The sequence below is a fragment of the Hemiscyllium ocellatum genome, chromosome 2, assembly GCF_020745735.1.
Source record: "Hemiscyllium ocellatum isolate sHemOce1 chromosome 2, sHemOce1.pat.X.cur, whole genome shotgun sequence".
In the NCBI taxonomy this organism is placed as follows: Eukaryota; Metazoa; Chordata; class Chondrichthyes; order Orectolobiformes; family Hemiscylliidae; genus Hemiscyllium; species Hemiscyllium ocellatum.
In genome coordinates, this window is record NC_083402.1 from 106,005,674 (window position 1) to 106,019,850 (window position 14,177).

A 14,177-nucleotide genomic window follows, 5' to 3' on the forward strand; every position below is an offset into this window, starting at 1 on the left:
TGATATGCACTTCGATAGCAAGGAAGGTTTGGAAGGAATGTTGAAAGATTCAGAATAAAAATGTCAAAATCTGTTTTTAATGAAATCCACTCTCCACATATATATATATATAAAGAGAGAGATTCATATAGATGGACAGCATCTCCTTGTATTTTATCACAAACAAAGTTTTAATTGTAAATGAATAAGTGAAAGCATATTTCTAATCTGTTGGAAAACATTATTGGGAATAAGAAAAAATACATTGAATTTGATATAAAATAAGTAATTATTCTCTTACAACAGGAAACAAAATATTGAACCACATTGGTAGTAATGAGATTTGGATATTTACCTGACATTTAAATATTTACAGTATCCATTGGAAGTAAACATGCTCCTTTAAAATCAATTCTAACAATGGAGATTTTGAAATAAACTCCAAAATTTTTAACTTTTTCTTCCTGCCTCTGATCACCCTCCATTAATGTGATTTTCAATTCTATCTCTTTATTTCAAGTACCTCAACTCTATATTCCCTGGTAGTCAACAATCTAAGTCTTAAATATATTGTAAGATAGTGCATGTACTCCCTTTTGAGAAGGAAATTCCAAAGATTCAACTGTATGCAACTGGTTTGACAATGAATTCAATGGACTCACTGAAATTTCAAACTGCCTGGTGAAGTCTTTAGCTCTCTTTAGTTTGAGCATTTAGGGGGGTTAGCTGGTTGCTGCCACACCTGAACTCCAATAAAATTGACAAATGAGACATTCTAGCCTGACATGTTTTCATATGCGTCAAAATGGAGCTGCTGTATGACCCATACATTCATTTCTGCGTATGATTGCTTTTATTTCTTGATTCATTCTTCTGGGGTACATAAACAATGTGATTCCCCCAACATTTGTTACTCACATTAACTTCTCCATGCTCCTGGTTCTCTGGGTCTTTCCTGGTATAGACAGATGTAAATAATTAATTTAGTACCTCACCTATGCTCTCTGCCACCTTGTGAAAACTCCTTCCTTTTTTTGCATCATAACCAGTGACAAAGTAGGGTGAGAATGAAAATATCAGATTTGTACAAGACACATTCTCCCAATTTACCCTTCAAGTTGTAAATGGCAAGACCAGATTCTTGTCTCTGTATGGTGAGTGACTTTTTTTTAATACATTTAGATCTCTTCCCATTTATACCCCACTGAGAAACTGGACAGCACAAATTCTAGACAATTAATGGAGAGAACGCACTTGCAGGTTGCAGCTTGCTAAGTTCCTGTCCTAGCCATCATGGCAATGTTAGTTCCACATATCATCCTGCTTTTATAGGTATTGAGGAGGCAGAGATTATAGGGAGGTCAGCCAGGTGGACCTCATAAAAAATGAGTTCCTTGTTAATCTGGTCCAATCAGGGAGCCCTGCCTGACAAGTAAGAACAAGACTGTCAGATATCCTTGAGTTGAGAGCGTGGCGCTGGAAAAGCACGGCAGGTCAGGCAGCATCCAAGGACCAGGAGAATTGATGTTTTGGTCAAAAGTACTTCATCAGGAAATAGGCTTGTGAGCCAAGGGGCCCTTTGGCTCACAAGCCTCTTTCCTGATGAAGGGCTTTTGCGTGAAATGTTGATCCTCCTGTTCCTCAGATGTTGTCTGACCTACTGTGCTTTTCCAGCACCACACTCTCGGCTCTGATCTCCAGCAGCTGCAGTCCTCGCTTTCTCCGTGTCAGATATCCGGTTCAAATTGAGAGCTGGCCCTGAGGGAACTGGATCAATGTCGAGGACTCTCCATTTGTGTCAGGGACAGGACTGACTGTGTTCTTGCTGTACACATCCAGTGTGTACTGCTCCTGTTGGTTTCTGTCAGATTTTGGAAGAAACCTGCTTCCTGATCTGGCTGAATTATACAGCCAATTTGTTAACTGGTATTCATTTCTTATTGAGGACTGATTTTTAAACTGGTTGATTTAAATAGTCAATATATTTCAGGTATAATTCAGTTCTCATTAGGGAACTGCTGTTTCACTGGCTGGTTTCTCTTGTGCGTTACTCTTTTCTCTTTTACTTTGTGAAAAGGATAATGTTGATTTTGTGGCAGAGCTTAGCCCTTGCATTTTGTTTTCTTTAAAATGTGTTTTCACTTTTTTGGTGTTTGGACTGAACCCTTGTGAGAAAATACATCTTTCCAAACGAGCAATTCCTATGGGTAGGCCTGGCCCTTGTCTGTGGACTAGGCCCCTGTCAAGACTGAACGTGTGTGTGTGTGCTGAGGTGAGCAATTGCTGCATCCTGGAGTGGACCAAACCCCTGTGAGTTAAATGTATTGTGTTCCTGTGAGTGGGCCTGGTTGTTTGGATGGACCAGGCCACTGTTGAGACTGAACACCTATGTGTGCTGTGGACTCAGCCTTCAGGACCAAACCCCCGTGAGTTAACTGCAGCTTCGTAATGTACAGTGTTCCTGTAAGTGGGCCTGGTTCTCTATGGATGGGCCAGGCTACTATGGAGATTGAACACCTGCGTGTGTGTGCTGCAGGGGTGTGCATTCACTGCCTATTGGAGTGGACTCTGCCTTGGTACTAGAAACTGTATAGTGAGGATTTTGTGAATTCTGTTAACGTCTGTGGGTTTTGTAATTAATTGCATTTGAATGCAAGCCAGAGTGGACTAGTCAGTATATGGGGTGGCTGGGAGCTGGTGAGTCAATTGTTGGCCTGGGGGAAAGCGGGCTGGGGGGGTGGTTCTCTGTTAGTACTTAGGTGGCTGTGGGGGCTAGGCAGCCGAAAGCGTGTCCATAGGAAATTTGCTTGGGGAGGGGCAGCCAGTACGCAAGTTGGCTGAGGGCCGGAGATTCGATGACCCCGCCTGGAGGAAAATGGTCCGGGAGGAGCATGTTTGTACATGGAGTGGGCGGGGCCAGGCATCTGATAGCATCCTCGCAGGAAAGCCAGTATCGGGCAGGCCGATCAGTATGCAGGGAGGCTGAGCCAGTGGCTGATGGCAGCCCGTAGGAAGCCCGACCGGGGGAGAACCAATCAGTACGCAGGGAGGCTGGGAGCTGGACAGCCAATGACCGGTCCATAGGAATATTGACTGGGGAAAAAATCAGTCAGTACATGGGGCAGCCAGGTGCTGGAAGGTCAACAACCCAACTGTAGGAAAGCAGGTTAGTATGCAGCTGACTGGGAACTGGTGGCTGACGTCTGACCTGGAGGAAAGCAGGTCTGGGGAGGGTCAGTCAGTCTGCTGGGTGGCCAGAGACCAGAAGGCCTACAACCAGCTCTTAGGAAGCAGTCCAGGGTTGTCCAGTCAGTACGTGGGGCGACTTGGAGCTGGGTGGTCAATGACCAGCCTGGAGGAAAACAGGCCTGGGGAGAGTCAGACAGTACACAGGGCAGCTGGAGACAGGAAGGCTGATGGTTGTCCTCCAGGAAGGCTAGCCAAAGATGGTGTGAAAGGTGTCATGTACTTTTTTTTAAAGCTGTAATGTGTCTGTGTTCCATGCACTGTTTCTCATTTGATTGCACTGACTTGCCTGTATTTGTTACTGGTATCTTTGTGATGAATGGAAGTGGGATTTGAGGTTTGTCCTTATCTTCCTAAAAACTAGTTGAACGGTGGGGTTTGGGGTTTGGCTTTGCTGCCGTTACCCTGGTAAATAGTGGCTCCACCCCCCTGGCTCAGAAGCCTCATTCCTGATGAAGGGCTTTTACTTGAAAAGTCAATTCTCCTGCTCCTTGGGTGCTGCCTGACCTGCTGTGCTTTTCCAGCATCACACTCTCGACTCTGATTTCCAGCATCTGTGGTCCTCACTTTCTCTGTGTCAGATATCCTGCTCACACTGAGAGCTGGCAGTGAGGGAGCTGGACCAGTGTCATGGAAATAAAGGGTGACTTGGTGAAGTCCTCCATGAAATTATTTTGGAGTGAAACATGAAACATCACAAGTGAAAACGATACATGGGCCCTGGCAAATAATATTAGCCCAACATCAATAATAAGAGCTGCTGCTTATTCAAATCAGTGGTGAAAAATATTTCTTTCATTGCCTATCAAGCAAATTTTGTAACTGTTCTGTTGCTCCTTCATCTTGATAGGTAACTGAAAACTTTGCATTTCAGCTTGTGGTTTTCATAAACTAGGACAATAACGACTTATTCTCAAGTGTGGAAGGTGCCAGACGAATACTGCCATGTTGGATACCTCCAAATGCATCTTAATTTTGCCCAGTACCATCACCCGCCACCCCTACTGCATGATAGACCGAAAACCTGCCACGGAATACCTTTTTGGTGGCAACTCTGCAGCTGAAAGGTAATGAACAATGGGTCTCAAAATGGGATGAGTCAATCATGACAGGAATATACACAGAGAATTTAAAAAATTGGTACCTAATAAAAATCTTCATATTTATCTTGAACTTATTATAGCTTTGAATATATATAAATGGAGTAGAAACTTTTTTTTTGCTTTTTGCTCGGTGTATGCACAGAAATTTTAATCGATTGCAAAACACTAAACGCCAAGTAAATTATCTTGATAAACCATTTTCTGTTTGTGAAAATCACTTTTTTTGACAGCACAAATATTAAGTCTTCATTCATTTTTTTCTAAGGGTTAAATTCACAGTCCCCAGTCTGTAAAGTCCTCTGCTCCATTGCACACACAACAATCATTCTGGAAGAAACAACAATTTAAATATATCCATCAGAGAGAAAGGGAATAGTATGCTCGAGGCACATTAACGTCTGAGAAGATGCATTGAAGAATTCCTGAGCTATATTGGAAGCCCACGAGGAGATAGATAGCCCGAGGGCTGCACTTGCAAAATGCAGAATCTTTCTAAGTAAAGGACTGACCTGCCATAACATTGTCTTCTCATATCTCCTAAAATTAAGGCTTTTGCACATGTCACATAAAATACTCCAACCTTTCTAGGTTGCTGAGATCTTGCATTCTTTACTGATTAAATAATTTGCCGAGACTTTAATTTATCATAAAATCTGTGCCACTGATGTGTTTGGCTCATTTTTCTGATGCATAGGACTGAAGAACTGTAAGATTTGCAGTCATCATATATTTCCATTGCCAAACTAATATCATTGTCAAAATTTGGCCTCATTCCTTACTCATGGTCAGATTTCAGATCCTGGAGGGAGCTTGCTCATTTGCGAGAAGAGGTAGGACACACCTCCCTAGAGAGCCCTCTGCTACCAGTTAAGAGAGGAGATTCTTATGTGTACAATGCAATACTGCCTTTTCACAAATCAGGAAGTGGGTGAAATGATTGTTCAGTTTGTGGTACCCTGCACATCGGAGCGTTCTCACCAATACGATAGAACTACCTTAGAGGATGAATGAGTGGTTTATTGTCATACATATATAGGGAAATATGGTGAAAAGCTTTCTGCTGCCACAATCTAGTGCCACTTTGAGGTAAAAAAGAACAAAAAGAAAGTACTTGAATAGAGTCATTTTCATTGGCTGGGGTCCCAAACACGGCTCCAGGATTTCTGCAATTTCCCTGCTTCGGGCCTACTGCAGCCAGGACATCCTGCTCCAGGCACTAACAGCACAGCAGTCGACAACCCATCACTGCCATAAGAGTCCACATTCTGGACCTACCACAGCAAATAGTCCCTGCTCTACCATCACAGCCACTGTCCCCTGCTGCCATTCCAGAAGTCCACACATTGGGTCTACAAATCAGGATTCACTACTGCCACAGCTCCAGCCTCCTCGCAATGTTAGGCTGATAAAGAAAAGAAAAAATAGCGAAAGGGGCGAGAGGAAAAGAATGTGGCTTATCCTTCAAAATGAAATGTTCTGGCATTCCCTTAATCTAGTACAGAGGGGAAGATGATATTTGGGATGGGAACAGAAATGAGGAGACATTTCTTCAGCCAGAGAGTGGTGGGCCTGTGGAATTTACTGCCACAGAGCAAAGTGGAGGCTGGGACGTTAAATGTCTTCAAGGAAGAGATTGATAAATTCTTAATCTCACAAGGACTTAAGGGATAATGGGAGAGTGTGGGTAAGTTTCGTTGAAATGCCCATCAGCCATGATTGAATGGCAGAGTGAACTCGATCGGTCAAATGGTCTTACTTCCACTTCTATTTCATATGGTCTTAACTGTGAGCATCAGCTTCCCCACAACATTTGCCCATGACCAAATAATTTGCCAAGACTTTATCATTAAATCTGTGCAATATAAGGATACAATATTAGTGCATGCACAAACACTCAGGTATACCTTAAAACGTTTCTGGGGATTCAGGCACCTGCCCACATGACTGCAAGGCAACTTTTGCAGCTGCTCCTAAAAAATGAAATACATGTCACAGTCAATCTATAAAAATGTATCCACAAAACAAGTTCCAACAAGGCAATGGATCATGATGTATGTTTATTTAGACATGCATATTAGGAGACAGGTTGGCTACTTGGTTATCACATTGCAAGGAGACAGTAATGTAAATCCAGTCCTTGCAATCCCTATCCATCTTTCTTTTTCTCCACACCAAGTGAGTAAAGTGCACCCAAAGACAAACAGGAACAGCAAACCACTGAAACATTGAATGTGGAACAGGTAATTATCTATGCCAAACCAAAGTTGTAGGCCTTCCCAGTGCTAGTCAACTCAATTTCTCTCCACTGGGATAAAACCTGAAATAAGCACTAGTTTACATTGTAATGGCCCACGCTAGTATGTAGTAAAGTTGTCATATTCCTAGAGGGCTGTCCTCTCATTAGACAGGATCACTTTAGGTAAGAGGTGAAGTTGAGAACATGGGTCCATCATGGTAATCTCAGCCTCCACAGGAATTGAATCTGTCCTGTTGGTGCCACTCTTTTTTGCAACCCAGGCTTCAAGCTAATTGAGCCAACCAACCATAAATCTCTATGCCATCACCATCATAGATAATAGTAATGGCAGAAATAACCATTATTTTCAACGAAATTGTTCGCATTTTAAATTAATGTTATGCAAAGCGTTTGCAGCTGACAAGGTGTAAGGTAACAGTAGATTATACTGAAAATGTGTTGCTGGAAAAGCGCAGCAGGTCAGGCAACATCCAAGGAGCAGGAGAATCGACGTTTCGGGCATCAGAAGGGCTCATGCCCGAAACGTCGATTCTCCTGCTCCTTGGATGCTGCCTGATCTGCTGCGTTTTTCCAGCAACACATTTTCAGCTCTGATCTCCAGCATCTGCAGTCCTCACTTTCTCTTCCAACAGTAGATTATAAAAGAGATGACGTAGTAGCTGAGATGGTGCAGAGGACATTATTAATAATGATATTTTGGGTCATTATGCACTCAAATAGAACTGTTTGTATACCAAGATGGTCAAATATTTGGGGCAGAATTTACAGCCTAATTGAAAAATGAATATTAGCAAAAATGTCTTTCAACTCATTCTCAGAGACCTAGTCAGCTGCTAGTCTGACTAGACATCCTTACCCACCAGTTCCAAAATAAAGCCTATCGCTGCGTCAAAACTGTGTATGATTGAATATATTTTGTTTAACCCTCAGCACCAACTCCAAGATGACAAGGGTATGAGGGATCCTGAGCTCATTTCAGATCCCCCTTTCGCACACAGACAGAGTGGTGCCAGGAGGCACCCAGCTAGGGAAGGAGTCTCTTAGGACACTGCAGAGGTGGCCAGACCTTTCACCTTTGCCCTACTTGACATTTTCATCTCTGTGGGGGGGTCAAGCTGAGGAAGGCCCACCAGTTTCTCAGCATGCTGAACACAGGATGTCTGGGTCATCTGAACACAAACATCCTCAGGATTGTCTTGCCAGACCTCTAAGGCCAAGAGCAGGCAATTTTTAAATGGTAGGTGACTGCTGCCTTGGCAACTATGCTACATCTTTCAAGGTTTTTATGGTATTTTATATGGCAAACATTTTATGGTAGCACAGGCATTAGTGTTGTTCCTTCAATATCTTGCATGATATGATTGAGTGATTAGAACAAGACATTGCACAGCACACAGGAATCTAATGGCTGAAGATCAACAAGGGTGATAATGCTCATGGGGCTCTTTCTACTTCATTGTAGAGTGTGTGTGCAATGCTGTTGCCCTTTGAAGGCTTGCTTGAACTCAAAGCTCCCTCCATCACAGAATGGGGTTTTGATCTGCCCATCCATTAGGAGTCATGGCCATTTTCATTTCTATTCCAGACTTTTTCTTACAGAACAATGGGACTACTCCTTCGCAATATGATCCAGGCTCTCCACATGTTGTAGGGGAACTCCCAAACATAAATATCCCTTTCCCGTAATCCCTCCCTTTCAACTCCATGGTCTTTGCACCTCTCCACGTCCCACCGAACCTACCACCTGCATTTTTCCACTCCAAATAACCATGCCAGATCTGCTACTGTATTGTCTCCTCATGGAAGCTGCTAACCATTGATAAACCCTCTCCCGCATGATCACTTTACTGCCCATGCTTTACTGTAATACCCCTTTCTTACGTATTGACTTCCACCCTCCCCTTCAGTATTATAAGCCCTCTGCAGACCAGCCTGGCATTCTGACTCCAATACCCATGATTTAGGTTCCACAAGCTTTGATTTGTAGTACTTGACTTTTACTGGAATGCCTCTTGCTAATAGACAGCACACCAGTCCTTTCAGTAACTTAGCAGGACAGCCCAGAATAATGAGTCAGGTGGCCCCTGATTCATATATGTACAGCTTCCTATCTCCCAGGAGTAGCTGAACAGGACCTACGGGACTGAGTGCAGCCCACTCTCCATACTATCGAGGCCTAGACCTTTTGACTGGGACCACCTAATTTGGTTGCATGAGTGTGTCCAGGGTTGATGGACTGATATTGGAAGCTGCCCTTGGTTTGCTGTGCCAGAATCCCCTTGACTGAATAGACTGAGAACTAATCTCCTAGGTATTTGACACATCGTCATGAGTATGGAGTACATTAAGTATGTTTGCCATGTAACCTGCTGGCCCATTCTGCAACTGTGACATTTATGTAGCACAGTACTGCACGGCAACTTGTCCATCGCCAAGAATTATGATTGTGGATAACCGTGATAAGCTGCCTGGCTGTGTGTCCGCACTGAAAGGTAACAAAATGCAGCACTCTGTGAGCTTTTAAGCTCTACCTTGGGGGCAAAGCTGAAAGAGGAAAGCCAAGGCAGAGATGTATGAGCATACAAATAGTGACTGAGCACTAAGGCAATAAGTGAATAGCCCTGATTTGCAACCTGATCGAGGCCATGAGATGGGTGCCTGTTTCATGAGCAAAGTGTCCTGGCAGCAGTATTCTAACAGGAGTTGCTGATGCATCCAAAGTGATGCATCACAATACAGAAGCATATGATAAGTGGATTGGAGATATGCCATGGTGGTATGGTGAGGCTGACATATGGAATGCTTGGGGCCACTGCTCAGGTGTATGCTGTAAGATGCTGATATCCAGATGAGGACGATGGCAGGCCAGAAGAGCAAGTGGCAAACAGCAGTCTCCAGGTACCAGCTCTGATTTTCATATTGGGAAGTCTCAACGTCCAGTTTCAATTCTGTTACATGATAGAATAAAATCTGCATACTAATGTACTGTTACGATACTAGGTAAACCCTCCTGCTTAATTTAAAACCAACAACACAGAATAGATTTATTCTGTGTAGTAATATGTAAAAATTCAAGTCGCCAAGAACTATTTAAAATAAAAATTAACAACTTAATTTTTCTCTGTTATACTTTAAGAAATTAACTAACAACTATTCACAAGTCCTTACTCTTACCTCTCTTTTACCTTCCCTTCTATAATACTGATCCGATAAAACTCCCAATTCAGATTTACAAAACAGCCCTTCTTATCCCAAAACTAGGCAGCTTTCGGTTCTTCTATTTGGATCTTCCTCTGTCTGCTTTTCTTCTTCGGGATTTCTGCTTCACAGGTTACCGATCAAAAAGGTACTTTTAAGAGAGGTATTTTTCAGGCATATGTTTACATGCTGGGGCTTGGCAGTTTTCCTCCCAACTGTTTAATTTTCCCCGGTCTTATACCCCGGAGCATCGGATTATGTCATTTGCTTTTAAGATTGTTAATATATTCAATTCAAACTGGTTTGGAGTTTGGTATTTTTCAGGGTATAATTTAAACTGATCGGTTGGATTCAAATTTGTTTTTGTCTCCAGGCAACAAGCTAATCGAGTTGTTCGACCAAGTGTTACATTGTTACCTTATTGAGAACACCTGGTGCTGTGTCCGGTAGTTCAGCTGCTTTTGATTCTCTTAAAGTACACCCACATCTTCCTAACGGTACTGAAATTCAATGTAATGACAAGCAAAGTCCTATTAATAGGCTTCTCACCATTCCCTAACAAGAATCTCGCATTGATATCTGGAATTTCTTTTAAAAGGTGAGACTTGTTGCTCCTGACATTAAGAAAATCCTCGTTAGACTTCTCACGTCATTGTCCCAGATTTCATACCATATCACCCACATTCTTCAGGCCTTATAACATTCAGTCCCAGGTAACCTTAGGAAAGTTGTTAGCCTTTCAACCAGTAAAGAATGCAAACATGTCCAAGCAAATAGTTGTGAAACAAAACCATGGCACTTATCGGTTGGACCAGCATTTATTGCCCATCCAACAAGATTCTCTCTTTAAGGAGCTGGCCATTAGCTGGCACTATAGTGGCCTGACTTGTCAGCCTAAGTCTGGATACTTTCCAGGTCTGCATATTGTGTATTTGGATGTGAACTGCTTCACTTTCCGAGGAGTTGTGAATGCTGCTTTGGATGCCCATCCCTAAATGCTTTTGAAAAGGTGTCAGCGAGCTGCCTTTTTGAAATGTGGCAGAGCATGTGGTATAGGTAGACCCAGAGTTTGGAGGGTGTTCCGGGATGTGACACTGAAAGAACAGCGATACATTTCCAAATTAAGATAGTGTCTGACTTGGAGGGTAGTTTAGAGGTGGTGTTATTCCCATGTATCTGCTGCCCTTATTCTTCCAGATTGTAGCGGTCATGAGTCTGAGGTGTTCTGTCCAAGGAGCCTTGGCAAATTTCTGCAATACACTGTGCTCCTGAGTGTCAGTGGTGGAGGGAATGAATATTGTGGATGTGCATCCAATCAAGTGGGTTGCTTCAATGATATCAAGCTTTTTTAGTGTCAGTGGAGCTGCAGTCATCCAGGTAAGTAGGGAGTATTCTTTCACTCCTGACTTGTGCCTTGTAGATGGTGGCCAGGTTTTGGAGAGTCAGGAATTGAGTTACTCTGAGCAGGTTTCCTAGCCTTTGACCTGTTCTTATATGTTATAAAGTCTGTGAGCATCTCCAAGTCTCCTGGTGCGATGGTCTCATAGAAAGATGGACACATAGAAACAAAGAAGATAGGAGCAGGGGAGGCCATTCAACCCTTCGAGCCTGCTCTGCCATTTATCACAATCATAGCTGATTATCCAACTCAATAGCCTAATCCTGCTTTCTCCCCAAAACCTTTGATCCCATTTACCCTAAGTGATATCTGGCTGCCTCTTGAATACATTCAATATTTTGGTATCAACTATTTCCTGTGGTAATGAATTTCATAGGCTCACCACTCTTTAGGTGAAGAAATATCTCCTCATCTCCATTCTAAATGGTCTATCTTGAACCCTCAGAGTGTGATACTTGGTTCTGGACATACCCACAATCGGGAACATCCTCCTGCATCTACCCTGTCTGGCCCTGTTACAATTTTATAAGTCTCTATGAGATACCCTTCATTCATCTGAACTTCAGCAAAATCAATCCTGACCTAGTCAATCTCTCCTTGTATGTCTATCCCAGACCCCAGAAGCAGCCTAATAAACCTTTGCTGCACTCCCTCCGGAGCAAGAATATTTTACCTTGAAAAGGGAGACCAAAACTGCATACAATATTCTAGGTGTGGCCTCATCAAGGCCTTGTATAACTGCAAAAACATATCCCCACTACTGTACTCAAAACCCCTCACAGTGAAGGCCAACATATCACCTGTTGCACCTGCATGTTTACCTTCAGTCCTGCACACTCCCCTCTCCCAATTTACAGCCTTTCAGGTAGTAATATGTCAACTTGTTTTTGCTTCTAAATGAATTACTTCACGTTTATCATACTGCATCTGCCATTGATTTATACACTCACCCAAACTGTTCAGATCATGCTGGAGGATCTCTGCATCCTCATCACAGTTCACCATCCCACACAACTTGGTATCATCTGCAAACCTTGAGATGTTACATTTTGTTCCCTCATCCAGATCATTAATATATTGTTGTGAAGTTGTGGGTGAACTGTACCTTTTTAAGAGAGTTAAAAGCTAGCAGTGACAGCACCGAGTGTTCTCAATAAGACACAATATAACATGTGCTCCCACTACTAGAGTAGCTGGTTGCCTGGAAACAACAAAAAAAAAGTGAATTAGGCCAATCAGTTTAAATTATACCCCCAAAAATACCAAATTCCAATCAAGTTTGAATTGAGTATATTGACAATCTGATGTTTTGGGTGTATAAGACTGGGGAATATTGAACAGTTGGGAGGACAACTGCCAAGCCCCAGCAGACTGTCTGAAAAATAGCTCTCTTGAAATTACCTTTACCGATCAGTAACCTATGATTCAGAATCCCTAAGAAGAAGAAAAGAAGACAGAGGGAGATCCAAATAGAAGAACCGAAAACTGCCTGGTTTTGAGATAAGAAGTTTTGTTTTGTAAATCTTAATTGGGAGTTCTATCAGACTAGTGCTATAGAAGGGAAGGTAAAAGAGAGGCTAGAGTAAGGACTTGTGAATAATTGTTAGTTAATTTTTCCCTTTTATACTGTAAGAAATTAAGCTGTTAATTTTTATTTTAAATAGTTTTTGGGCGGCACGGTGGCACAGTGGTTAGCACTGCTGCCTCACAGCGCCTGTAGACCCGGGTTCAATTCCCGACTCAGGCGACTGACTGTGTGGAGTTTGCACGTTCTCCCCGTGTCAGCGTGGGTTTCCTCCGGGTGCTCCGGTTTCCTCCCACAGTCCAAAGATGTGCGGGTCAGGTGAATTGGCCATGCTAAATTGCCCGTAGTGTTAGGTAAGGGGTAAATGTAGGGGTATGGGTGGGTTGCGCTTCGGCGGGTCGGTGTGGACTTGTTGGGCCGAAGGGCCTGTTTCCACACTGTAAGTCTAGTCTAATCTAGTTCTTGGCGACTTGAATGTTTACAAATTACTGCGGGGGATAAATCTTTTCTGTGTTGCTGGCTTTAAATTAAGCAGGGGGCTTGCCCTGTGTCATAACAATATATTGTGAATATATTGTGTCTTGGTCTGAGGTGGTGATCATGTCCTAGCGTGGAGGTCTCGTCACATCGTGGTGGTCTTCTTCAGCAATGTCTGGATGATCCCGCAGTCCAGCATGAGGGTCTAGTCTCAGCTGGGAGGTCTCATCCTTGCTTCGGGAGGCAGCTTCTGGGTTTTTCAACAGTCCAGCGTAGAGGTCTAGTCCCAGAGTGGAGGTGTCGTCTTTGCACAGTGGGGGCGGTCCTGGTTTCCAGGGTACCCCAAACTCAGGAGTCATTCATTGAACTGTGATCAGTTTTTATGGTTTTTTTTCCCTTCTTACTGTTGACTTCTGTTATTAATTTAGATGCCATGGTATGGCGACTTTGTCATAATCATAGTGTCATAGAGATGGAAACAGACACTTCAGTCCAACTTGTCCATGCCACCAGATATTCTAACTTTATCTAGTCCCATTTGCCAACACATGGTCCATAACTCTCAAAACCCTTCCTATTCTTCTATCCATCTTGATGCCTTTTAAATGCTGTTAATGTACCAGCCTCCACCACTTTCTCTGGCAGCTCATTCCATACGCGCATCAACCTCTGCATGAAAAAGCTGCCCCTTAGGTCCCTTTTATATCTTTCTCCCCATACCCTAAACCTATTACCTTTTGTTCTGTACTCTCCCACTTCAGGGAAAATACTTTATCTGTTTATCCTATCCATGCCCTTCATGATTTTATAAACCTCTATAAAGTAACCCACAGCCTCCAATGCTCCATGGAAAATAACCCCAGCCTATTCAGCCTCTCCCTTAAGTAAAACCCTGGCAACATCTTTGTAAATCTTTTCTGAACCCTTGCAAGTTTCACAATATCATTTCAATAGGAACGAGCCCAAAATTGCATGCAATATTTCAAAAGTGGC